This window comes from Crocodylus siamensis, chromosome 1 (genome assembly GCF_052110815.1).
Source record: "Crocodylus siamensis isolate JL-2025a chromosome 1, ASM5211081v1, whole genome shotgun sequence".
Taxonomy (NCBI): domain Eukaryota; kingdom Metazoa; phylum Chordata; order Crocodylia; family Crocodylidae; genus Crocodylus; species Crocodylus siamensis.
Window position 1 is genome coordinate 251,194,549 of NC_143395.1, and position 25,724 is coordinate 251,220,272.

Sequence of the window (25,724 nt, forward strand, 5' to 3'; positions counted from 1 at the left end):
GCATTCCCTCCCCTTCCCCAACCATTTACGACTTTTTCTCTCCCTCTCTATTACCTATAGATATGTATAAGTAAGCTAACATGTAAGATAAGCTTTAACATTTTATTTTAGGTAGTAAGTTTTATTTTTCTCTCCCTGCATTGTAATTAAGTTCCCTGCTATTTTGATATCAATACCCACTGTTTTATAAGTGATAATTATTATGTTTGTACTGCTTTTATATTGTGTGATTACCATTTTAGGCCTATATATGTCAGTTAGCATAAGTCATGTCAAGTTTCCATTTTGTATGTCAAGCCTCCATATTGTGTCTTCTGCCTGATCATCCCGTGTTGCAACTGTATGATTTATGCACCCCTCCCATGTAAATTGGTTCCCAGATGAATGTGAGTAATTGGAAATGATTGAAATACAGTGGTAGCAGGCCAGGAACCACAAACCTCACCAAGGAACAGAGACAAGAACCCAGCATTTGAAAAACAAAAGACCCTGCAGAACCAGCAACTCTACCATTGTACCCCACCATTACAGAGACCCGAAACTGCAAATCCCTGCATGAAGCACACATGCTCAGTATGCCAGGTGCTGACCCTTGCCTGGGCATGCCTCCTGTCACTAGGGTCACACAAGGTCTACCCCTGTAAAAAGGGACAGTGAAGACAGACCCAGTGGGACGCCCTCTCCATCTGGACCAGCACCATGCCACACCACCTATCCACCCAGAGGCCCCGCTGGCAACCCTCCTCTGGACAACACCTACTGGACAATGACCACTTTCTAGCCTGGATAGGTAGCTATCACCCCCTACCCCCTCTTCAACCAAAGACTTGGACTCTGCTTCTCTTCCCTACCTGGATTCCAGCCCTTCCACTGACTCTCTTTCTCCTGCTGCCATTGTGAGTGCTTGTGTGTGTGTGTGAACCAATAACTTCATGGGGCTGTGTAGTGTGTTGTCTGTTTAATAAAACTGTTATTTGGACCCCTAAGTTGGATTTTGCTTTACTATGGTTTGGCCCTGCTCCAGTCTCTGCTCCTCGCCCCTCTAACTTCTGTCTCATTTCTCCCTCTCCTGCTTCTGGCTCACTGCCACCTCCAACACCTGCCCTGAACTCCTCTCTGCCTCCAACCCCCATTTCTTTGCCACTGTCTTATCCCCACTGCCTTTTCCTTTTCCCCTGAGCAACCAAGTTTCTGCCTCAATTTCTTTCCTAGCTGTCTTCTCTTTTCCACCACTTATCTGCCCCCCTCCAATATTTCAGCTGTCTGCCTCAGTTTCCAGAATCAGTTTACCTTAAATAACCCTCAGCTCCTCAGCCAGCTTCTCTGTAGTCCACCAGTTCTAATCCAGATTCAGGCAATTTCACTCCCTACACCTTAACTCTCTCTTTCTCTGAACCATCCTCCAAGTATCCCAGGCACCCCAAGCACACACATACACACTGTACCATCCAAGTTAGAAACTTACCTGTGTGTATGTGTAGGTGGGCTGTATGTGTGTGAACTGGTGAGTGTGTGTGTGTGTGTCATTGTGTGCATGATATACGAATTAGTAATCTGTGTCTAACTTTTGGGGTATATAGTGTACGTGCTTGAATTGGTGATAGGTATGCATGTGCCTAGGCTGGTTTGGATGTGTATATGCCTGAGCTGGTAGTGCATCTGTGTATGCACCTAACTGATTTGTGTGTTTGTATGTGTGCAATTATGCCACACCCTCCTGTCTAACCATGCAATATTGAGATCCTGAGCATTGGCCTGACCCCACAGGGCAACACCAGCACCAGCACCAGCCAGTCTCCTCCATGCCAGCCACTGCCAATGTGGGCCATGGGCATGGCTTCAATGCTTGGGTCCAAACACACCAGACACACACACAACCTCAGGCAGGTAGCACCAAGGCTTCAATGGCTACCTATCTCACTGAGGATGTGGAACCACTGGAATGTGACCCCTTGGGTTAGTGGGTAAGCCGCAGCCAGTTGTGGCAGAATCTGGCCACAGTTGCCCAGCAACACCTGTTATGTCCACCAACCAGTGTTCCAAGCAAGAGAGTGTTCAGCATTCCTGGGGATGTTGTGACACCCCACTGCACCTGCTTGTATCCTACGTTGGTGGAGCAGCTGGTGTTCCTAAAGGTGAACCTCCCACTGCTGGGGTTCCCCAAGCTCCACCTGCAGATGAACTGAGTGCCACCCTCCTCACTCTATCTGCACCAGTTTTCTTTTTTGAGGTTTTAAAAAGCCAAGTAATGCCCTGCTGTCAGCTGGAGGGGGCACTAACTGCATCACCAGCCAGCAGGGGAAGAACATGTCCCTGCTGAGCTCATTCCCCTGCCAGGATGAACTTGGAGGTATGGGATTGGGGCTATGGGGAAGGAGGAGGACTCAGGTGGTACAGCAGCTCTGTAAATGCCAGGACCAATGATCCTGTGGTGAAAGGTGGGGAGGAGGAACCATAACTTCCAGCTAACGCACGCACGCACAAAGTCCTAGCTGGGGAACACCCAGACCTGTCATGTCTTTGACAGGCTGGACGCTTGCTGGTTGCAGTACAGTTGTGAGGCTCCTGGTGAACTCAGCTTAGCTGCCCAGGATGACAGCTTTAGGGCTGAACTGCACTTAATCAGCCTCCTAGGTAGTAAGTACAGTAACTCATGGACTCAACATACACAATCGAGTTCTGGCACACTGCGACCTGCTGGACATCTGACACCCCAGGCACCTCTGCACTTTTATCCACACTGCTACATCCCCCTTTCCCACCTACCCCCCACCGCAGCCTCCATTTCCATTTTCATTGACTGACTTTCTTGCCTGCATTGCATGCCAGGCCAGCCTCTGGCTTCTTTACTATTCCTTCCATCCAGGACCAACTGCAGGTACTTCCTCAGCCTGACAAAGGGGTTTTCAACCCTAAAGCTTCCAAAGATACATTTTTTTAAGTACCCCTTTTTTCATAATACAGATATAGACATAAAAATACAAGATAGCCATCACATACCATGAATAACATCATATGTAAACACAACACAACATCTTTACTTCTTTCTGTCAATTCCTTTATAAAATGATAGGCTCTGTGACAGTTCCGTGTGGGTACCTTTGATGCTGCTGCTGATGCTACTGGTGTTAAGCCAGTACCTGTTGTCATGTAAAGCGGCAGTGAGACCGTAGGGGAGGAAGAGGCCTCAGTGGGGCACATTGCCATGTTGTGCAGAGGCCCCAGCACCAGGAAGGATGCACCTTAACACACCCACAGTGTCACCGACCCACATCACAAGTTTTGCCTGTCAACAGCTTGGGGTATAGGGCCCCAAACAACAGACTCCCCCAGCCAGACACACACAACTAGCAGGCTTCACAGCCTGGCAGGGCCCAGCACTCACTCAGGCCTGCTCTAGGACACACATTCACAGTTGGCAGGCTTTGTGGCCTCAGTAAAAGCTACCACCCCTGCAGTTTTGACCCCCACTCCCCCCGTGTTGTAACACATAGATGTGACAGGAGCTTGGCTTTCAAGGATTTGGGGTGCAGTTCCCCCCAACCCCTGCACCAAACTTCTTGAAACTTGGCAGGCTTTGTGGCCTCAGCAAGAGCTACCACCCCTGCAGTTTTCAGCCCCCTGTACCTTAACACACACAGGGTCATTTGTGTTACAAGTTTTGCCTGTCAGCAGCTTGGGATACAGTTTCCCCCAACCCCTGCACCAATCTTCTTGAAACATGACAGGCTTTGTGGCCTCAGTAGGGGCTAGCATGCTTGAAGTTTTGACCCTATTGTGGCTTAACACATACATGTGACATGAGTTTTGCTTTCAGGATTTTGGAGTGCAGTATCTCCAAATCCCCTGCACCTATCTTCCTGAAACCTGGCATGCTTTATGCCCTCAGAAGAAGCTACAATTCCTGCAGGTTGTATCCAAATCTGGCTAGAAATGACAATGTTATAGGCTGTTTTGACCTCCCCTATCATAACCTATGGGCAAAACATCGAAACAGCGTAAAAACGGCAAAATGTTTTGACTTGCCTCATTTTGTGGCAAGTCAGCAAGAGCTACCACCTTGACTTGCCTCATTTTGTGGCCTTATCAAGAGCTACTGCTCCTGAAGCTTTGACCCCCCCACCCCCGTGTTGTAACACATAGATGTGACAAGAGTTTCGCTTTCAGAAATTTGCGGTGCAGTTTCCTCCAAACCCCTGCACTGATCTTCTTGAATCTTATCAGGCCTCGTGACCTTGCCAGGGGCCACCATTTTTATAGTTTTCAGCCTCCTGTGGTGTAATACACAGCCATGACATGAGTTTGGCTTTCAAGAATTTGGGGTACAGTTACTCCCAAACCTCCACACTGAACTTCTTGAAATTTGGCAGGCTTTATACTCTTAGCAGATGATAGCATCCCTGCAAGTTTCATCTAAATCATATAAAAAACAACAATAGATCTTCCACTGATTCCCCATTATACCCTATGGCTGGATCTCCGAGGTGGCTTCGAAGCTTTGGAACTGCTTCGGCCAGATCAAGGCAGAAGCCCAGTCTGGAGCTCTGGATCAGATCATGGCCATCTGAAGTGGCTGCATCTGAAGCCGGATTGGATCACTGCTTACTCACACAGCCCTACTTCCTAAGCCCAGTACCCTTTCTGGGGAAGTGGCTCCCCCAGCTACCTGAAGGTGCTCTCTAATTAGGCTTGCTGGCTGGTCTCCAGGGCAGCCTCTAGTGGCTAATCTAGCATCTGTAGCAGTAATCTGTCTCTCACATAGTAACCTCTCTCTCACTAATGAGCAGCCTCCTGGAGATCTCCTGTGGCTGTTTATCCTTCAAAGTAACAGAAGCCCTAGGCTCCCTGTTACAGTTGACAAATACATGGCACAGTTATAAGTTGTGGGCCCTTCAACTAATTCTGTAACCTAACCAAGAACGGCGAACTGCTTAAGTGATCATTAGGCACTCCAACCATAAACTAGGAACAGTATAAGACCAATACATAAGCATCCTGAGAGGGGCAAAAGACATGAAAGATGTGCCATTGTCAAGACAACTAGGGGGAGAAGGTGGATATCACCTAAAAAAGAGCCAGCAAAAATACGGAAGAATTGTGCAACCCAGAAAACTTCTGAGCACCTGGCTCCAAGTAGACACCCTGTCCTCAGGGCTACATAACACTTATGCAAAGTTCCTGTTGTAGTTTAACTCAGGCAGAGATTTCTGTTCTTTCTTTATCTTATTTTGTTGTGCCTTAACTTCAGCAGAGTTTTGTGTTGTTTCTTTCTCTTATGCTTTAAATTGGGAATTGCTGTACTCAATAAATGTTATCTTCAGAGAACAGACTCTTCTTGTCCAAGCTATTTTCATGACTTCTGTGCCATTGCGTGAATTCTAACACTAAGGTTAGGTAATACATGTCCATACATAGGTAGGTTAAGCGTATAAACAAATTTTAATACACATGAATAGAAGCTGTCTTTTGGGAATAGGAAGTACATTTTCCCTCTATGGTGCTTACAGATTCTGGCAGAGTAGACTCAGTTTTGATTTTAACCTGATCCTCATGGATTTAGATTTGGCTCAGCCTACATAAGATGCTTATAAGCACACAACTCAAATTGATTTTTTCCCCTCAGATAAGTCCCATTTACTTTATAGACACTTGGACTTCTCACTCTGTCTCAATCTATTCAATCTGACAGTATGCTGTTGTCCTACAGACTATACAAAGTGGGGATCCTATTATATACATCTCAAAAGAGATTATGAATCATAGAGAAGGGTTTACTCCTTTCATGTAAATAAAAGGAGAAATGCAAGATTAACCATATTTAATGAATAGGGCTTTTGGTTTCTTTATTTCAATGTGTGTGAAAACCAAGAATTCAGATAAAGTATATTTACTTTTTCTTAAATCTATTAAACAATTATCTTTTGTTGCTTGATAAAATATAGGTGCTAATCAGAAAGTTTTTAAAAGTAGACACTGTAAGGCACCTAACTTAAATATAGAAAAAAAAAATCTCAAACCCAGAATGAATAGAGTAACCCCCACAGGGATAAAAAAAAAAAGTTTAATCTACTAGAATTATAGCTATTCAGAGACTGGATATGCAATGGGAAAACACTTACAAAAATTAATATCTGTCACAGTTACCTTTAAATATAATTTAACATTATACTCACATTGTATCATGAAAAGATTTGTCTTCCTAGAAAGAAATAAAAGAGAATACCTTTACAAAAGAGTTATAACCAAAGTTATTAAAACTCCCATCTCTAGAGAAGAAGAAAAATAATGTAGTTGTAAAGAACAAACAATGAGAAAAACAACAGAGACTAGTTGTTTCATCAAAGAAAGGAACACATGTTCATTGGAAAAAAATAAAACAAATCCAAAATACATACTGGAACAGCACTGAAAATCACTGAACAGCATAGTCTTTAAGCTATTACAAAATGTATGAAATTTGTGAAGCAGGTACAAGATAAAATAATACAGACAATTTAAACTAATAGTATCACAGAGCAGGGTCCTGACTAGGAGCTACAGCTGTGAGTTGGCACTATTGGGCTGGTGAGCCAGGACAGGTGAGTGCATGAGCCAGGTTTCTAAGATCCACCTAGTTGAGAGTCCATGAGATATGGGTGGGAGGCAGCAGGAACATGAAGCTGGGAGGTGGAGAGTTAATGGGATGGGGGTGGGTGGGTAATGAAATGGAAGGTGGAAGAGAAATGAGGGTGGGGGATGGTGGTGAAATGAAATTAAGTCATCCACTGAAAGATCAAATAAAAAGGAAAAAAATCAAGAGGAAGTACATTAAAGTAGGTCTCATGTTTTAATAAATTGGGATTTGGGATTGGGGTATGGGGGGTGCTGGTCATCCTTCCCAGGGTGGCTGGGAAGTGGGAGCAGCGAGGAAAGGTGTTTTTGAGGGAGCTACTGCCCTTGCTCTGGGAAAAGCACCCAGCCCATGGGGATCTATTTTGACCCCCCACTTTTTCTCCCTTCTCTATCCATCCTAAACTCCACTCCCAGGACTGTCAATGCTCTGCAATCTGGCTAGCTAGCACATGCTCTTCAGGCTGTTTGCACAATATTGCACCCCTGGAGGGTGGGATGGTTGGACTTCGATTGGTGCCAGAACCATGCCTTGGGCAGTAGAATTCAGGGGATGGAAAGTTCATCCACATGGAACAGGAGAGTGGAAGAGTTGACACTAAATCCTGGGATACTCAAGGGCTGTAACTTGGGGGGCTTATCTTTGGGAAGTGGCCATGCATCAATGGAATACAAGGTGGGTAACGTAGATCAGAGATAAACTTTCCCTAGAGTGACATAACTTTAAACTGCCTTACATGTGCTTAAAACTAGTTCCAGGTGTTAATGTGTGGACAACTCAGGGGTTAAGAGCTCCAGGTACAATAAGGCCCTCAGGATATGGACAAATGTACATTATGTACATTAGGATATAATGTAATGGCCTTATTAGGCAATAATGTACATTTAAAGTGCTTTAAAAGTGGAGGAAAAGCTGCTGCGATGATGCAGTATTATTTATTTATTAAGTATTTGTTCCACACATAGCAATACAGGTAAAGTAAATCTCCCTAACTTTGACCATGAATGACAGAGGGTTAAAACTGGAGGTGTTTTCATATACTTGTATCACTACAGATTTATGCATATATAATGGTTGCATTTTAACAGCTTGTATCATTATCTTCCGATATTGATCCAACCATTACCTTGGTCTGTACCCTTATAGTACATAGAAGTAGCACCCTTCAGCACAGGCTGCTAGTCCAAGCTATGCCTGCCTCATAGACTTCAAGTAGTGTAGTAGTGTTCATACACTATTTTAGGTAGCCTAATGACACCAATGACTGACAGGTCTACATGAAATATGCAGTTATTTTGCTTCTGATTTGGGAAGTAGCCTACCCAAAACAACATAGCATGCTTGAGGGCACCACTGCTGGACACAGTAAAGATGCTGTTACAGGTTACTTTTAAACCATTTTAAAGGCACTTAAAATGGAAGAATCCATGAACTAAAGCTGTTAAAATGTGCTAAGTAACTTCAAAGCATCTTAAAATGATGTTGCCTCAGGTGAGGGTGATCTTTGAATCATTCTACCTAGTTTGAGCTAGGGTATTGTGACTTTGCTCCATGGAGTAAAGCAACCATTTTGCAACCATCCAGCATATCAGAATGCATAGCTTCCTGACCTCTGACCCTGACATTTTCCACCCTTCTAAGCTCTATTGCCCACAGGATGGTACTGGAGCTAAGCCAAAAGCCCTCCCACCTACAGCCCACATGACACCATGGTGCTAACTCCAAATACCCCAGGAGACATTATTTAGGTCACTGGGCTGGTGACCAGGCACATGGCCCACCCCTCAAAGGGCTAAGACTTTGCCCCACATCCAGGTGGCTCTCCTCTAGCCAGGATAATTTTTTGCCAGGGGAATATGGCTTCCCTCCCCGACCTCCCACATTCCTGAAGGGGAAGGAAGAAGAGGGCTACCCAATGCCAAGCATGACAAGAGCAAGAAGCCTAGGGAGGCATGCCTTCCTGGGGTCCATACTATTGCTGTAGTTAACCTCCTGTGGCTCTACATTGGAAGTGGGCTTCCCTGGGCCCCACACTCTCTTCACTCTCAGCCCCCAGAGTTCTGCTCCCCAAAGAGGGAGCCGTCCTTGCTCCTAGAGACATCCCTACTTGCCAGGCCCTTTAGTGGCAAGTCACAGTTGTGTAAATCAGAAATTAAATTAAGACTAACATTGAAACCGTTCTAACTTTAACTACACAGATATAGCATGGTGTAAAGTTATCATGCAACAGCATCCTAAGTGTACTTGGTTCTTTATTATCTTGTCTTTATTATCAAAACATTGTTGCATGTGCTAAAGAGTATGCGAGTAGTCCCAGATTCAGATCTGTAAGTGGGTGGTGCATGGCTCAGGGGTGGAAGATCTGCTGTGGGGGGTTAATAAGTAATAGCCTGCCTGCTCAGGGCATGGAGATAGCCAACAGGGATGTTTGCCTGGCCCTAGAAGACATCAAAAGCTGTCAAGGAGGGGACCTGAGGGTGAAGGAAGTCTGTGGTACTGAGCAGGCAGCACAGAGTTGGGGTTGCCCTCTCTCGGTCCAAGGGAGGGCTGCAGGTTTTGAGTTTACCCTTTGTTATTTGGATACTTAGTTGTTTTATTATTGATGTTGTTTGCTGTGGGGACAAGTCTGCCCCAATAAAAGCTGAGTGACAGCCTGCTAAAATATTCTACTGCAAAATAGTGTGTTTCCCTGTTATATGCATGCCTGCATGTGTGTGAAACATGCCCAACCAGGGAAACTAGAGAGGTAAAAAACCTACAGCTTAGTGTCATCTCCCAATGCCCTATCACTACAGGTTTGTTTCCTACATTTTAGATATAAGTGAAGGCTTTTTTTTTCCAGTCCATTTTAAAATGATTCTTATAGTGACATCTCCAGTACCTCAAATGATTTCATTTTACACCGAAGAAAGAATACTGGTTGATGACAGTATGAGAAAACTACTCTGTAGTCTAACAGTTCTTTCACAGTCTTACTGTTAGGAAATATATTTTGATATTATTATACATATTTTTATTACCAAAGTGTCACATTCAAGAAGAGAGATTGTTCTATGCCATCATAAATGATGTTCCCTTGTTGAAGGATTTCAGAATGTATTTTTCTTTTTTTTTTTAAATGGATATTTTTTCAACAAGGGAATATAGCTACTTTAAGATACCCTATAATGTGCATGCATTATACAAAAACAGGCAAGAAAAAAATCCCCTAACTATTACCCTTCGTTAATTTTCCCTTCTATATTCAGCATATTTAGTATCTTTGTCCAACAGTTATTTACACAATATCGTATGCTTTTCACTTTATTACTTAATGGCACATCAAAAACATCTGGTCCCCATTACACCAAGACATAATATAGCATTATAGCCCCCGGTCTTGTGACACGGCAAATATCCAAGGCTGGCTGTGGTGTCCCCTAGCTGTTCTACTTATCTGGCCTCAGTCTATGGTCCTCCTAACCTCCTGTCTCTTGTCTACCATGCCTTGATGTTAAATATCAGTCCTACCTTTAGAAGGCTGCTTCCAGATGCAAGAGAACCTCCTTTCAGTGTCTTCTTTGTCAACATATTATCCCAGGGCTTTTCCAACTCCAACCCCTGTGAATACAGTCTCTGGTCCTGGGCTTGCTGGCCTTACAATCCCTGATCACCTTCAGGTCACTTAATCACAGTCTCCAGCTGCCCCCATAGCCATGCCCATGCCTTGCAGGTCTAATTTTTGTCTCTGAGCTTTCTGGCCCTGACTCAACTGGTTTCAGTCCACTGGATGCCTGACTCTTACAGGACTGTTCTCAGTCTCTCCATATTTGGCTCACTGGGCTGCTTGTACTGGACCCTTTTCTCTCTCTGGTCCCGGTCCTGTCTCAGATTCATCCTCTGCAACCCACCAGGTCCTGAACTTTTGCAAGCTCTAACCTGTCTTCAGCCTTTCTAGGAGTCCTGGGTACCCCACCCATGGCCTCTATCTTCTCTGTAGCTACAATCCAAAGCCTCTGGTAAGAAACCAAATTTAAAACCCAAACCAACTAATTATTAACTTAAAGACTTACTCCCACCTCAGGTCTCTGCTATCCCACAATTTCACCCCCTCAGCCATCAGGGTAGCTTTCAAGGCCCCAATTTTTCTTCTGGCAGCTTGTGTTTTTTGGAACTACTTTCTCTGCAGCAGACATGGCAAGACTGCCTGCTCTGGTTCAGAGGCTGACCATATATCTCCCAGGGCTCCACCCTTCCAGTTAAGTGTTCATGACTACCCCCAGTTGTGGCTCATCCCCTCATGAACAGCCTGCTCCCCTCAACTCCATTTGGTTTCACTGCTGTTCCTCCTACCTTAATGGAACTCTTCCCTGTTTGCCGATTGCCAGGCAGCTGCCTCCATCATAATTATAAGCAACCCTATACTCCCTGTGTTGTTCTCTAAAGACCAGAGTTAAGCTTATGGAATGATAGTTCTGCTGTTCCCTCCTGCAACCCTTAAGCGAATGTAACAACTGATACATAATACTCTTAAAGGTATCCACACATCTTCCCCTTTTACATGTAACATCCCCATATAGTACTAACATTGGCAGTTCAACCCATCACCAAAAAATGTTTTAACAGATTCCTATTAGTCTCTGTGTTGGCTTTTTAGTTCCAAGTGATCTTTGCTTCTCTGCATTCTCAGTCATGATTGGTTTAGTTCTTGTTTGGTTTCCATGTTCAGAGGTCTCTACTTCTGTTTCATTTTCAATCTCCTCTGTCATTTCTTGTTGCTTGATGTTAGCTCTAGTTCCTTTGGTGAATCTTGTGATGCTGCTTCTTTTCTCCCCTTGACAAGCTGCACATGTCATCTGTTGCTTCTTAATACATGTCCTTCTGATGCAACTACTTGATAGGATCTGGGAACTATTTGATTGGAAACTAGTGATATTTTGTTTCATCCATCTGAAATAAGCACCATATATTTGTTGTGCAGTTGTGGTAACTGTTAGCACCACTGACCACCAAATAGTGCTAAGGGATTATTAAAGCACAGCTAACCCTGAAATGAAAAATGAAATATGAACAGAGACAACTCAGTGTTCTAAAATCAAAGTCTAATTTTATTAGTACAACAAATATTATGTTAGCAGTTTCTATAGTCAGAGAGAGGAAAACATTCAGTACAATACTCTCACCCAACAATCCAGATGGAACAGTGCTCTGCAGAAATGCTGGCCAATCAATTCCCAAATACGGTGGGTGGTGTTAGTGGATAATCTTTATGGCTGGCACAGACAGGTGTTTTCCTGAATTTATGGCAACACACACTTAACTTTCCTGCTGTCCCCTTTTTATGATTTTCTTCAACTTCATGCTTTTGATGACTCTTTGCTTTTGGATTGGTCTCTCTGCAGTCAGCACACTGTCCATATTTTATGCTGTAAGCCTACTCCTTTGTTCAACAAACCCATCAGGAGCACATCACTGAATTTGGTCTTTTTCTGGTGTCTTACTTTGGGTATGTCCATTGATCTCCCTTATCATCTTTCATTAACCTATCCAATCATTTAATCACTCTGATTCAGTCAGTTAGTGCCAAGTTCAGTTAATTTGAGCTGTTAACAAAACTATTACTATATTGCTTCGGATAATACTGAGGCTATACAGCACTTAAGCAATGATTAAATAAGGCTGAATATTTAATCATCAAAGGAAAGTTTAAACAATACTGTAATTCACCACTCTGTAAACAGGTTCAACTTTAAAGCATAAAATGTGACAAGCTATCCTAAAAATAGTACCATTTTGTTTGAGTTTGAATTTTTTTACATCTTGTTTTTCATTCTGATGAGCATCATCCACAAGATTTTGCAGCCTGGTTTTGAGTTTCCTGTTAAACAGAATTTCTGCTGGGGACAATCTGTGTTTCATGCATGTTGCCCAGTAATTTAAGAGTGACAGGTAAATATTGCTGTTTGAATCTGTAGCTTTTTAAAACAATTTCTTCACTATTTGTACATTTTCCGCTAGACCATTGAGCTGTAGGTATTTAGGGCTTGAAGTGTTGTGACAGAATTCATATTTGCTTTCAAGCTGTTTGAACTGAAGACCATTGAACTAAGGTCTGTTGTCTGTTCCCACAGTTTGTGGAATCCCATGTCTAGCAAAAATTTGATATGATTTATGACATGGTTTGTTGTTGTGCTTTTGAGAAATATAACTTCAGGATATTGAGAATAATAATCCAGCATGAATACGTATTTTTTTCCTGCATATATGAATAAGTTAATGCCCACTTGATACCACAGAGCTACTGGCTCCTCCAGGACCATCAGGGGCGCTTTTCTATGTGCTGATCTTTACTTTAGCCATGTTGTACAAGCCTTTTCAGCATCTTCTATGTCATTATTTATGTTGGGCCAGTATAGAGAATCCCTTACTCTCCTTTTGAACTTTTCAATGCTAGATGCCCCTCATGTATTCAGTTTAACATGTCTTTCTTTAGCACTGCTGGAACAACAAGTCACAAGCCTTTGAACAAAATGCCAAAATGCAGTACTGACAGCACTTCCTTAAACTGAGTAGGGGCTAGGTCTCTGTTTTGCAGGCCAACAGGCACAAATAGGTGTTACCACTTTTTGCAAAGTGGTGTCCTGAGCAGCAGCTTCTGCAATTAGTGCCCACGTTTCATCTGTGACAGGAATCATTCTTTTAACTAGATTAACATGCACTATGTTTGAGTCTGGAATTCTGTTATTTTCTGTTGTTTCATATGCTCTGGACAATGCATCTGCAGTAAGTAGATATTTTCCTGGTGTGTATTGTATGTTTAGAGCATACATTTGTAGTTGAAAGAAAAGTCTCTGTAATCTGGGTGGTATGTCTGATTACCCTTTCTTTGCTACAGTTACCAAAGGTTTATGATCAGCTTCAGTGATCACAGGCTTCCCATAGGTGAATATATGAAATTTCTTGCAGCCAGAAGAAAAAGGAAAAGGAGAAGTCAGTCATACATCACAGAAAAACAACACACACATTAGTTATTATTCATAATTAGTAATCAGATTCATCAGCAAGACACAGTCCTATACACACATCACAAAGCAAACTAATTGCACAACCTAGAAGAAAAAGAAGAACCCAGAAGAAGTCACATACACACATAGTCACACACCTTTTGCAGCACAGGAAAGATTATTATGAAGCACGCTGGAAAGGAAGGTGCCAGGTCTTGTGGCAGGGGAGGGAGAGGGGCTAGAGGGGGTAGGAGAAGAGCTACAGCTTCAAGTTTTCCCCACCCCCCGCAAAACATAGGTGCATCCTCATCCCAAGCAGCCATGAGACTTCTGCTGCCAGTGGAAGCAAGGAGATGGGAACAGTACCCCTGTACCTGATATCACTGCACCTGCATCACCTCTCCTAACTCCAGAAATAGGCACCAGCAGAAGAATGACTGTCTCCTCCACCTCAATGTCATCTCCCAGCATGAGCCTCCCCCTGCCAGAGGAGGAGCTGGAGCTGGAACCAGGGGACCTGAGCACCCTGGATCAAGTGATTCTGGGGACCAAGGAGGAATCAGAGTTTGTGCTCCACACCCCTCAAAGTTCCCCTACACCCAGATCTCCTTCCCCAGAAAGCAGCACCTCGCAGGAGGTTGAGGAGGTTGTGGAGGCTCAGACAAGTGGCTTAGCTGAGGCAGCCACTCCTGCTGTTGTGCCTTAGCCTGATGAGGAGGGGGATAAGGCAGGATCCCCACCCTCAAGCCAGAAATGAGTGAGTAGCATAGTGTGGGAGCATTCTGAGATGGCAGATGATCCCAGGTTTGCTATCTGCCAGCACTGCTGAAGGCAGATCAGCTGGGGGAAGGAAATGAAACACTTCACTGCCACAGCAATGCTGCTGTATCACAAGACACAGCACCCCCATGCCCTTCTGGCACCAGTGCGGGTGTGTCCAAAGGAAGGTCTCTCACTTGCTCCAAAGCCCCTGTCCCCACAAAGCACAGGTAGGCCACCTTGGAGCAGTGAGAGAAAGCTGCAGATAGAGGGGGATGTGTTCCCAAGGTGAGCCAGATCATCCAGACCACTGGGGAGATGCTTTCTCTGGATAGCCAGCCCTTCTCCCTAGTTGAGTGGCCAGGGTTCATGCGAGTCATGGTGCTCATGGCCCCAGCTTACCAAGTGCCTTCATGCACCACCTTCAGCAGGACTACGGTGCCCTCCTTGTATGAGGCATGCAGGAAATACTTGAGGGAGGAGCTGTGCAAGGCAGGACCACAGGTAGCCTTGAACTTCACCTCAGACATCTGGAGCTGCCAGCGTAGCGATCATGCCTACCTCTCCCTCACAGGGAACTGGTGCGATCAGTCAGGTCATCGGTGGGCCTTCCTTCAAGCAGAGGTGGTGGATGAGTCCCACATGGCAACAGAGATAATGGTGGGCATGAACTGCTTGGTACAGGGGTGGCTTACTGGATAAGCTAAGCTCACCCATGGGTTCATGGTCACCGACAATGGGGCCAATATGGTCAAGGCTATCCGTGATGCCAACTTTCTTGGCATCCGTTGTGTGGCACACAGACTATACCTCAAAGTCAGGGATTCCTTGAAGGGGTACAGGGCTGCCAGTGATGGTGCCACCACCACTACAAGCCAGCTGATTTCAAAATGCAGGAAGATAGTGGGCTACTTCCACTACAACATCAAGGGGGCAAGATGCTGTGGAAGAAACACGCAGAGCTGAACATCCTGCAGCACAAAATCATGTAGGATGTGGAGACTTGGTGGAACTTCACATACTTGATGCTCAAGATGCTGGTGGAGCAACAGAAGGCCATCCATAAGATGGCCTTGCCTGGGGAGATTGGGATCAGCAGCCCCCTGAACAGAGCTGAGTGGGGTACCATCTCCCAGATCTTGGTGGTCCTCAAGCCCTCAAGGCCACCAAGACCCACAGCACTGGCAATGCCCTCCTTAGCCAGCTAATCCCCATAGTTAGGGAACTGGAGAACCAAATGGAGAAATTCCAGGAGATCAATGTTCCTGGCTGGGGCAGGCTGATGTCACCAGATATGCAGGCTGAAGGAGAGCATCAGGAGATGGCTGGATCACTGTGGTCCAGTACAGTCCACGTACTGGTGGGCATGTGCAACCCAAGGGTAAACAGGAGCATGTGCACTGGCAGCACCAAAACCCTCAGTCATTGGATGCAGGTGCTGGTCAACAAAGCCAGTGAGGCAGAAGGGCAGAGATGAGGGGATGTGGAAGAGAGGGATCCACTTTCCTGTGCCAGCACTCCCAACACCAGCACTGCCACTGCCACTGGCACCAGAACCAGCCAGTCTCCTCCACACCAGCCACTGCCAATGTGGGCCAAGGGCATGGTTTCATTGCTGGGGTCCAAATGCAACAAATACCAGCCTTAGGCAGGTAGGTAGCCAGTGATGCCTTGGCACTATCTAGTTAAGAATATGGAGACACTGGACTGTGACCCCTTGGCATACTGGGCAAGCCACAGCCAGACGTGGCAGGATCTGGCCATGATTTCCCAGCAACACCTGTCCTGTCCACCAACCGATGTTCCAAGTGAGAGGCAGTTCAGCATTTCTGGGGATGTAGTGACACCCCACCACGCCTGTTTGGATCATGGTTTGGTGGAGCAGCTGGTGTTCTTGAAAGTAAACCTCCCACTATTGGGGTTCCCCAAGCTCCATCTGCAGATGGACTAAGTGCCACCCTTCGCACTCCATCTGCACCTATTTCCTTTTTTCCTTTATTAAAAAACTAGTTAATGCAGCTGGAGGGGGCACTCACTGCATCACCATCCAGAAGGGGAAGAACATGTCCCTGCTGAGCTCACTCCCCTATCAGGACGAACTTGGAGGTATGAGCCAGGGCTATGGCAAAGGAGAAGGCCCCAGGTCCTGGGCATGGCCACTAAAACTGCACCCTGCCAGGGTAGGGAGGCCTGGTGAGACTGCTGGTGCCATGGGAGTCCCATAAATGCCAGGACCAATGATCCTCTAGTGAAAGGTGGGTAGGAGATGCCATAACCTCCAGCTAATGCATGCACTCACAAAGTCCTGGCTGGGGAAAGCCTAGACTTATAACATCTTTGACAGGCCTGATGCTTGCTGGTTGCAGTAGAATTGTGGGGCTCCAGGTGAACTCAGCTTAGCTGCCTGGTATGCCAGCTTTTTTATTGAAAAACCCCTTGTCAGGCAAAGGAAGCACCCTCAGTTGGCGTGTCTGCTAATCCTGGATGGAAGGAATAGTAAAGAAGCCAGAGGCTGGCCTGGCATCCAATGCAGGCAAGAAAGCTAGTCAGTGAAAATGGAAATAGAGGTGTCAGGGGGTGAGGGACAGGCTGGGGTGGCGGTGGGGAGGGGGATGTAGCAGCTCAGGTAAAAGTGCAGAGGTACCTGGGGAGTCAGATGTCCAGCAGGTTGCAGTGTGTCAGAATTACACTTTCTAATCTATATTGAGCCCATGAGTTTCTGTACCTACTACCTAGAAGGCTGATGAAGTGCAGTTCATAGGCCCAGGTCTGAAAAGCGGTTTGTACATTCAAACAAGCACCAAACCTCATCACCAGAACTGAAGCCAACTTCCTACAGCTCAAAACACAAAACCTGCCAACAGTCTCCAGTACCCCCACAAACTGCACACTAGAACCTATCAAAGACAACAATACCCAACTACCTGTGGAGGCACATTCCTCATGAAAAAAACATTCTGCCTCCAGTCTCTCACAATGATGCTGAGAGGGAGCCAGGAAGGGCACACCTGAACACACACATGGTGCCACCCACCCATGTCACGAGTTTTGCCTGTCATCTGTCTCCTTGACAGCTGGCAGCCTTTGTGGCCATAGCAGGCCTGCAGTAGTTTTTTTCATGCTCCTGTGCCCTAATACAGACACAGTTGCACTAGTACCCATGTCATGATTTTTGACTCTTAGCAGCCAGATGTGCTGGGCCCCAGAACCCAGACTCCCCCTGTTCCTATCTCCTTGACCACTGGAAGGGTTTTGGATATAGAAGGACCTAGCAGCCAGGCCTGCAGTATTTTTCATCCCCCCTGTTCTCCAAGGCAGACACAGTTGCACCAGCACCCATGTCATGAGTTTTGCCTGTTAGCAGCCAGAGGTGCAGGACCAGAGAACCCAGACTCCCCCTGCACCTATTTCCTTGACAACTGGCAGGCTTCATGGCCACACCAGGGCCTAGTAGGCCTGCAGTTTTCACTCCCTGTGCCTTAACACACACACTGTCACCTATGGCATGAGTATTGCTTGTCAGCAGTTTGAGATACAGTTTTGCAGAAACCCTTGCACCTATCTAATTTAAACTTGGTAGGCTTTGTGGCCTCAGCGGGGGCTACCATCTCTGTAGTTTTCACTCCACTGTGGCTTAACATGCATAGATGACATGAGCTTTGCTTTCAAGAATTTGAGGTGCAGTTTTCCAGAAATCCCTACATCTATCTATTTGAAACTTGGCAGGCTTCATGCCCCCAGTAGAAGTTACCATCTCCACAAGTTTCATATGAAGTATCCAAAAAATTACAGAGTTATAGGTATTTGATTCCCCATTATACTCTATGGACGAATCTCCGAATCTCTCCAAACCAGCGCCAAATCTTCCAAAGCCGTTCAGCCAAATCAAATAAAAAAAGTGATCCAAATCTATGAATCAAATCACTGGCATCTGAATCTGATTAATCCAAATCCAAATTGAATAGTTCTCCATTTTCACAGACTTAGTTAGTTGTGTACTGCATCCTGTTCCTTTCTACAAACTTTTGCAAAGTGATTGAATCTTTTGAACTTGTTGCAGCACTTACCAAATGCAGGGCAATACATGAGTTTCTGGTAACCCCCACAGCATCTCTAGATAACAATTGTTTCTTCAAGTAATTCTCTTTGGCCTCTGCTGGACTGCTTCATAGTGAGGTGCTCCTTTCTGTATTGTTTGTGTGTTGCCTTAGGTTTTTGCAGTCTTGTAATCCTTTCTAGTTTATCTTATACTGTTTTTTCATCTAGCTTCTTCACCCTGGTATTTGTTCTCAACTACTTGGCACATTCTAACTGCCTTTTTCCAAATTAATCTCAGGATCCTCTAGCAGTCATTTCCTGAGGCTTGTATCCCTTATACCCAATACTATTTGGTCTGTAATCATGGGCTCTTTTAGGTCTCCAAAGTTGCATGCCTGGCTCAGGAGTCTGAGGTTTTTGACAAACTCCTGTATTGTCTCTCATACTATCTACTGTCTCATGTGGAAATTATACCATTCAAAGGTTTCATTTTGTTTGAGTATACAATATTCCTCAAACTTTTTATTACTGTGCCATAGCTTTTCTGTTCTGCTTCTGACAGTTGTAGCTACTATGAATAGTCAGAGGTTCTGGGCCTGCTATATTTTAAAAAAACAAACAAAACAAACTACATCGTTCCTTCTTTGTAGCTCCACTAGGTGTCATATATATGATGAAGCTCTGCTTAATTTTTTTCTAGTTTTCTGCTGCATTGCTGGGCAGTGTTAATACTTCTGGAATTCTGAGATGCTCCTTTTTCTTTCTTTCTTTCTTCTCACTCATGGTACCATGTGTAGTTCTTTAAAGACCAAGGAGTTAAGCGTATAGAATGATAAAGCTCATTTATTCAAAGAACTGTACCTTGCCTGCAGTTCTGCTGTTCCATCTTGCAATCCACGGACAAACGTAACAACTTCTACATTACACTCCTAAAGGTATTCACACACTGCCTACCTGGGATTTCTCCTGGATGCTTACTATCTGGAAGCTAGCTTTCCTCTACCTGCCCAATGATTACAGCCCTATTGTACTGCTCTTTCTCTTCAAGTAGCAGGGGTTAGGGCCCACTGCTATAAAGCCTCATTAAAAATGGTAAAGACATGTAGATAGCACACTCTGGATTGAAGTCATACTATAATCTTGTAGAAGCTTACTGTTGCCTACACATTCTTACAAACAATACTGAATAGTTACCAGAATGCTATAAACTATTTATAATTGAATAGAGCAGACTAAAGGGTTCATCAAAAAATTGCACAGGAGACTTTAGAGAAGAGATCTTTTATAGAATTAGTTAAAAGCCACACTTATGTTAAGTGTACAAATAAAGTGCAGCCAAAATCTATTAAAAAAAAATCAATTCTGTTTACTTGTTCATTTAGTCAATTCCACCTTACCTCTCCTTTTCTTAACAGTACTAATTCTTGCTCTTCTCCATCATCTATGTAACACAATGAAAATTTCCCATCTATTGTGATTGGTTCCTATTGTTAGACCCCTACTCCAGGTGGCGCCCAATGACTAGGGAGATGACGATCCAATTGCCAATGGATCCTGTTACTCATTAGCCAGAGCAAGCAGGGAGCAAACACCAGCACCTATTGCTCACAACAGCTTTATTCAGAATGGAGACAGCTTCAGACAAGGGTCCCAAAAACACAACAAACCAGGGACCTGCCCTGAACAACAGTTCTTTCCAACATTTATACACCTTGGTTCATACATATTAACATCCACCCCACCTGTAACCCTCCTTTGGTTCCACCCATTTCTCCTCCTATCTCAAGCTCCACCTCTGTTTAATGTTTGCTTCCTTAGGATTTCAGCACCATCTCCAAGGCCATATTTCTGCTTTTGTCTCCTATTGGTGGGCTGTTCTATTTTTTCTCAATATATCATGAACTTTGTTTGGTTAAGAATCCTCTTACTTAAGCATTAGTCAAGTTAGTTGTTTTTAATATAAATCCAGCCTTGTGACTAGCAGTTTTTGCTGAGACACAGGAAAAACGTTTATTCAGCTCCACACACAGCACACCCAGATTTCATCTGTTTACCCCACCACCCAAAGTCTATATCATTACCCTAAAACCTATAACTTAATTAAAACTATGAAGTGAAGACAAGATATAATAGAAGATGCTAAGCATTTCATAGGTATGTGCTGAGATACTATCTTTGAAACCTCCTGGCACTCTGGTATAGTGCCTGAAGACTGGAGGAAGGCCAATGTGGTGCCTATCTTCAAGAAAGGGAGGAAAGTGGATCTGGCTAACTATAGACCCATCAGCCTGACTTCTATCCCAGGGAATATCTTGGAAAAGTTTATTAAAGAGGCCAAACTTAATGGACTGGCCGATGCCAACTTCCTAAGAGACAGTCAACATGGGTTTGTTGCGAGTAGGTCTTGCTTGACCATGTAACTGTTTTATATTTTTTTTCTCTTTTCTGTATAACTGCCGTGCGGCATTCTCACATTTATGTAACCTTGAAGTCTTAACCATTAATCAAAACAAGCGCCTGGTACTGCTCTCTACTGGCAGTAGGCCACGCACCTGTACTCTGTAAATTTTACTTCTTATCTAAAAAGTGTCAGTTCTGCAGAAACTAAACTTATGTAGAAAATCTGCCTAGTAACTACTATATAAAAGAAATTATCCTATCCCTGTATGCTTAGCTTATATCATAGTTAGTGTCATAGAGGCAGTCCAACCAACATCTATAAAGAGGCAAAAAAGCAGGAAACAGCACAGACGACAACTGGAAAACTCTGTAGGCCTGATCACCCTGCAGATCGGTTCTCAGCCTCCCCGCCTGGGCGTATCCCAGCAAAGACAAAGGCCTCGAAAACCCGACAATTGACAACGACTCACCATGTTACAGTTTTGTACTCTACATCCTATTTATGAGCTGTTGACCAGTTCTGGGACTTAAGGAGCAGGCAGCTGCACCTAGCATTGAACTAGTTCCAGTGTTGGAACACAAGGGCTTGCTCTGGAACCCTGTGAACCAACAGACCCCCTTTGTATCCGGCATACTGTAACTGAAGAACCATCGGAGACTCCACTTCTTGACTGCCTCTCATCATAGCTTAGACAGCATACCTACGCTCCCTGTACTTGTATTTACTGCAACTTCATTCCAGCTGGCCTCGCCTCTTATTCGTAAGAGGGTGAGGCCAGGTGAGTGAATAAAACCTTTTTGTTTTACCTTATATCTACTCTATAATAACTTCTAACATCCCATCTCAATGAGCCGTTGACCAGTTCTGGGACTTAAGGAGTCGGCAGCTGCACCTAGCATTGGACTGGTTCCAGTGTTGGAACGCAAGGGCTGGCTCTGAACCTCGTGAACCAACAGACATCCTATAGACTTATTACAAAGAAAACTAACAACTTACTTTAAGTCGTCTACTTGTGCCAGCTCGGCGAACCTCGAGGGCGGCTATAAAGCTACCTCCAATCCCGCCCCACAAGCCACACAGCTCCGCAAAGCCCGCGGCTCCCCAAGCGGTGCCGGAACTGCTAGCCCAGCATTCCGTAACAGACCAATCTCATTTCCTTCTACGACCAGGAGACCTATCACCTAGACAAGGAAGAAGAGATTGATGTCATATATCTCAACTTCAAAAAAGCTTTCTCTGGTATCCCATGATCACCTCTTGGCGAAACTGGACAATTGTGCCCTTGGGTCCCCCATGATCTGCTGGCTGGGAAATTGGCTACGTGGTCAGACCCAGAGGATAGTAATTGATGGAAGTCACTCATCATGGTGCCCTGTGACCAGTGGGGTCCCTCAAGGCTCTGTCCTGGGACCCATACCGTTCATCATCTTCATTAATGATGTGGACATTGAGGTCAGGAGTGGACTGGCCAAGCTCGCCGATGACACCAAACTTTGGGGCAAAGCATCCATGCCAGAAGATAAGCAGATGATCCAGGCTGACCTGGACAAGCTCAGCAAATGGGTGGATGAGAACCTGATGGTGTTTAACACCGAAAAATGCAAGGTTCTCCTCCTTGGAAAGAAATATCTGCAGCATCCTTATAGGCTTGGCAGTGCTACACTGCCTAGCACTACGGAAGAAAGAGACTTGGGGGTCATCATTGACCACAAGATGAATATGAGCCTACAATGCAATGCTGCGGCTAGTAAAGCAACCAAAAAGCTGGCTTGCATCCATAGATGCTTCTCAAGGAATTTCCAAGATGTCCTTCTCCTTCTGTATTATGCCTTAGTGAGGCCACAGCTGGAGTATTGCATCCAGTTTTGGGCTCCACAATTCAAAAAGGATGTGGAGAAGCTTGAGAGAATCCAGAGGAGAGCCACGCGCATGATTAGAGGTCAGGAAAGCAGACCTTACGATGACAGGCTGAGAGCCATGGGGCATTTCAGCCTGGAATAGTGCAGGCTCAGGGGTGATCCGATGACCACCTATAAGTTTATCAGGGGTGACCACCAGGATCTGGGGGAACGTTTGTTCACCAGAGCACCCCAGGGGATGGCGAGGTCGAACGGTCAGAAACTACTACAAGACCATTTCAGGCTGGACATAAGGAAGAATTTCTTTACTGTCCGAGCCCCGAAGATCTGGAACAGCCTGCCATCGGAGGTGGTTCAAGTACCTACATTGAACACCTTCAAGAGCAAATTGGATGCTTATCTTGCTGGGATCCTATGACCCCAGCTGACTTCCTGTCCTTTGGGCAGGGGGCTGGACTCAATGATCTCCCGAGGTCCCTTCCAGCCCTAATGTCTATGAAATATATTAAATACTTCTGAGTGACATGGCTGGAAGACGTACAATTTATCCCTATAATTTCAATAAAGAAACTCTCAAAACTTTATTTTCCTTTTTATCACAAGAGTGATCATTCAGATATATACCACTAAAAATTGAGTCAGTTTAAGAAGTTTCCTGGGAGATGACTTTAAAAGAAAAAAGTTTCAAAAATATATGTATTTTAAAAAATGAAAACATGCAAATACAAAACCAGAGTGTTTTTTTAACATTTTGAAAAGAAACCAAATTTGACATTCCCCACTGAATTTAGATTTTTTTACAATCAACTCCACTGCCTGTTTCATCTGTCAGCAGCAGTTTAAAGTTCTGTGGTCCCTTCCCTTCAGTTTTGCTCACCCTTCTGAAAATGGCAAAACTACCCTATCCAAAATATTCCTTATTAAAGGTAGAATATGTATGCCATTATATTGAAAGGTGCCCCTACTAACCCAGTCTAGTGTTTTCTTCTTACAATCACAGTGACATCTCTTAACTAAGAAAGTACATGTTTTTACCTAATGGGGGAAAGGTTCTGTTCAAGTGAAGTTACATGTTATACTTTGATCATACTAAGGCTACTTAAAGTTCAAGTGTTGACAAATTAAAGCTTGTTATCTCATGCTTAAGTACCCTCTGAGCAGCTCAAACTTATGCCACTTGAGGGGAGTATTAATTCTGGCCTTGCTACCTAGTTTGTGTTAGGGTAACTCAAGTCTGCTTCAGAAAGATAAAATGAGCAATTTTCAGTCCTTCATGCATCCCAGCATGCACCTTCCCTAACCCAGAGCAGGGGAAGAGCCCAAGTTTCTTGGCTTCTAACCATGCCCCTGCTCACTAGCCCTCTAGTAGCAAAGGCTATATAGTAGCAGGGCTAGATATCTAGTGGCAAGTCAGAGCTGTGCAGGCAAGAGCATTAACCCTTAACTTGCAAATATTCATAGCACATTATAACTTTAACACTGCTTACTGTTCCAAAGATGTAGTATGGTCTAGGTGCAACATGTAAAATTCACCCTCAGGTTCTTAAAATCAGATTTAGATTCAAAATTCGGTAATCCACTCTCCTACACAGAACTTAAACAGAATTTAGGCACTTGGATCACTTACAGCAATGCAGAATACTTCAAATTTAGAAGCCTCATAAGCCAGTAGGTGACTAAATTAAAAATTTCCAAGGCCTCTATGTATACACCCAATTAGCTTCATGGCTAATCCTATTTTACCTCTATTTCAATCCAAAATGGAGAGGCAATAGCCAAACTCTGCCCGAGTCCCTGGAAAAGCTCAATAAATTAAGTCATGCGCCAAGCTGCAGCACTGGTATAAGTGATCAGAAACCAGTAACTCATAACAGAACAGAGGTTCAGCACACATAGACTAGTTTAAAAATGGCAGAATGCAGTCTATGATTCCTCCCCCTCCCCAAGGTAAAACGTGTGTTCCATTCCCTACCAATCTAAACTATGCCACCTACAGAAAAGTGTGTATATTGATTCTGCCTCAGGCTTTTTGAATGCCTGTACCTAGCCATAATTTCTAAAATTCAGATTTATGAAAATGTATCTGTTTCACCAGATGGTTCCTACTTTATAATAGACCCTGGAACCAAAAACAGGTTTCACTCAGAAATATGTTTTTTCTCCCTAAACAACATGACTAAAATAGGTTGACAGTTACATGAGTCTTGATGTATATCTCCTAGGTCACAAGATAAATGTGGCCTTGGATGATCCTCATTCCCACTTCCTAATGAACCTTCAACATCTTAGTTTGATATGCAAGACTATCCATCACAATTATTTATGACAGAAATTCATGTACACACCACCAGAACTATTCTTTAGATTTTAAAGGTATATACATAACAAAAAAAATTCACAGTCATTCATTAACATTTTAGTAAACTATTGTTATTCAGTACTGCTAGTTGGGCCTTATTCACTTTGGTCTGAGGGAACCCTCTATAGGGCACATCTAATTAAGTCATTTATTTTCAATAACTTCAAATAACTGAAATAGAAAATTAGAGATAGACCATAATCTTTTGTTTTGGATAGGAAGACAGAGCATTCTTTTTCAGGGTTAGGAAAACTTCAATTTCAAGCCATATTTTTTATGTCTGGGTCCACCCTGTTCCAATCTAGTCCATTAGAGGCCTGAAGAGCAAACCATATGAGGAAAGGGTGACAAATATGGGACTGTTCAGCTTAGAAAAGACAAAACAAGACTTTGGGGGGATTTGGTGGCAGCTTGGTATCAGGGATACACGTCAGGGGCTAGGCAAACAACTATTCACCAAAGTGCCCTAGGGGAAAACTAGGAACAATGTTCTAGAAGGAGGTTTCAGACTGGACACAAGGAAAAACTTCCTCATGGTTCATGTTACCAGACTCTAGAATAGACTCCCAGCAGAGATGCTGCAGGCATCTACCATGGAGATCTTCAAATGGAGACAAGACACACAACTTGCCAGGCTTATTTGCAGTCTTTCCCCAGACCCCAGCAGTTTTTCCTGCTCAGAGCAGGGGAGCTGGACCTTATGATTTCATGAGGT

The 25,724-nt window shown here is 44.2% G+C and overlaps 1 long non-coding RNA gene across 2 annotated transcripts in view; it reads right to left on the reverse strand.

Annotated features, from left to right (window-relative positions):
- The window catches only part of LOC149874345 (uncharacterized), a 96,553-nt gene that overhangs the window by 34,428 nt on the left and 36,401 nt on the right, over positions 1 to 25,724 (reverse strand). The window contains exon 3 of one of the 2 annotated variants that reach the window (XR_016439926.1): positions 6,174 to 6,199. The exons of the other annotated variant lie outside the window; for it this stretch is intronic. This is a non-coding gene — a long non-coding RNA (uncharacterized LOC149874345). The remainder of the gene's footprint in view (positions 1 to 6,173; positions 6,200 to 25,724) is intronic. 2 annotated transcript variants of the gene reach the window in all.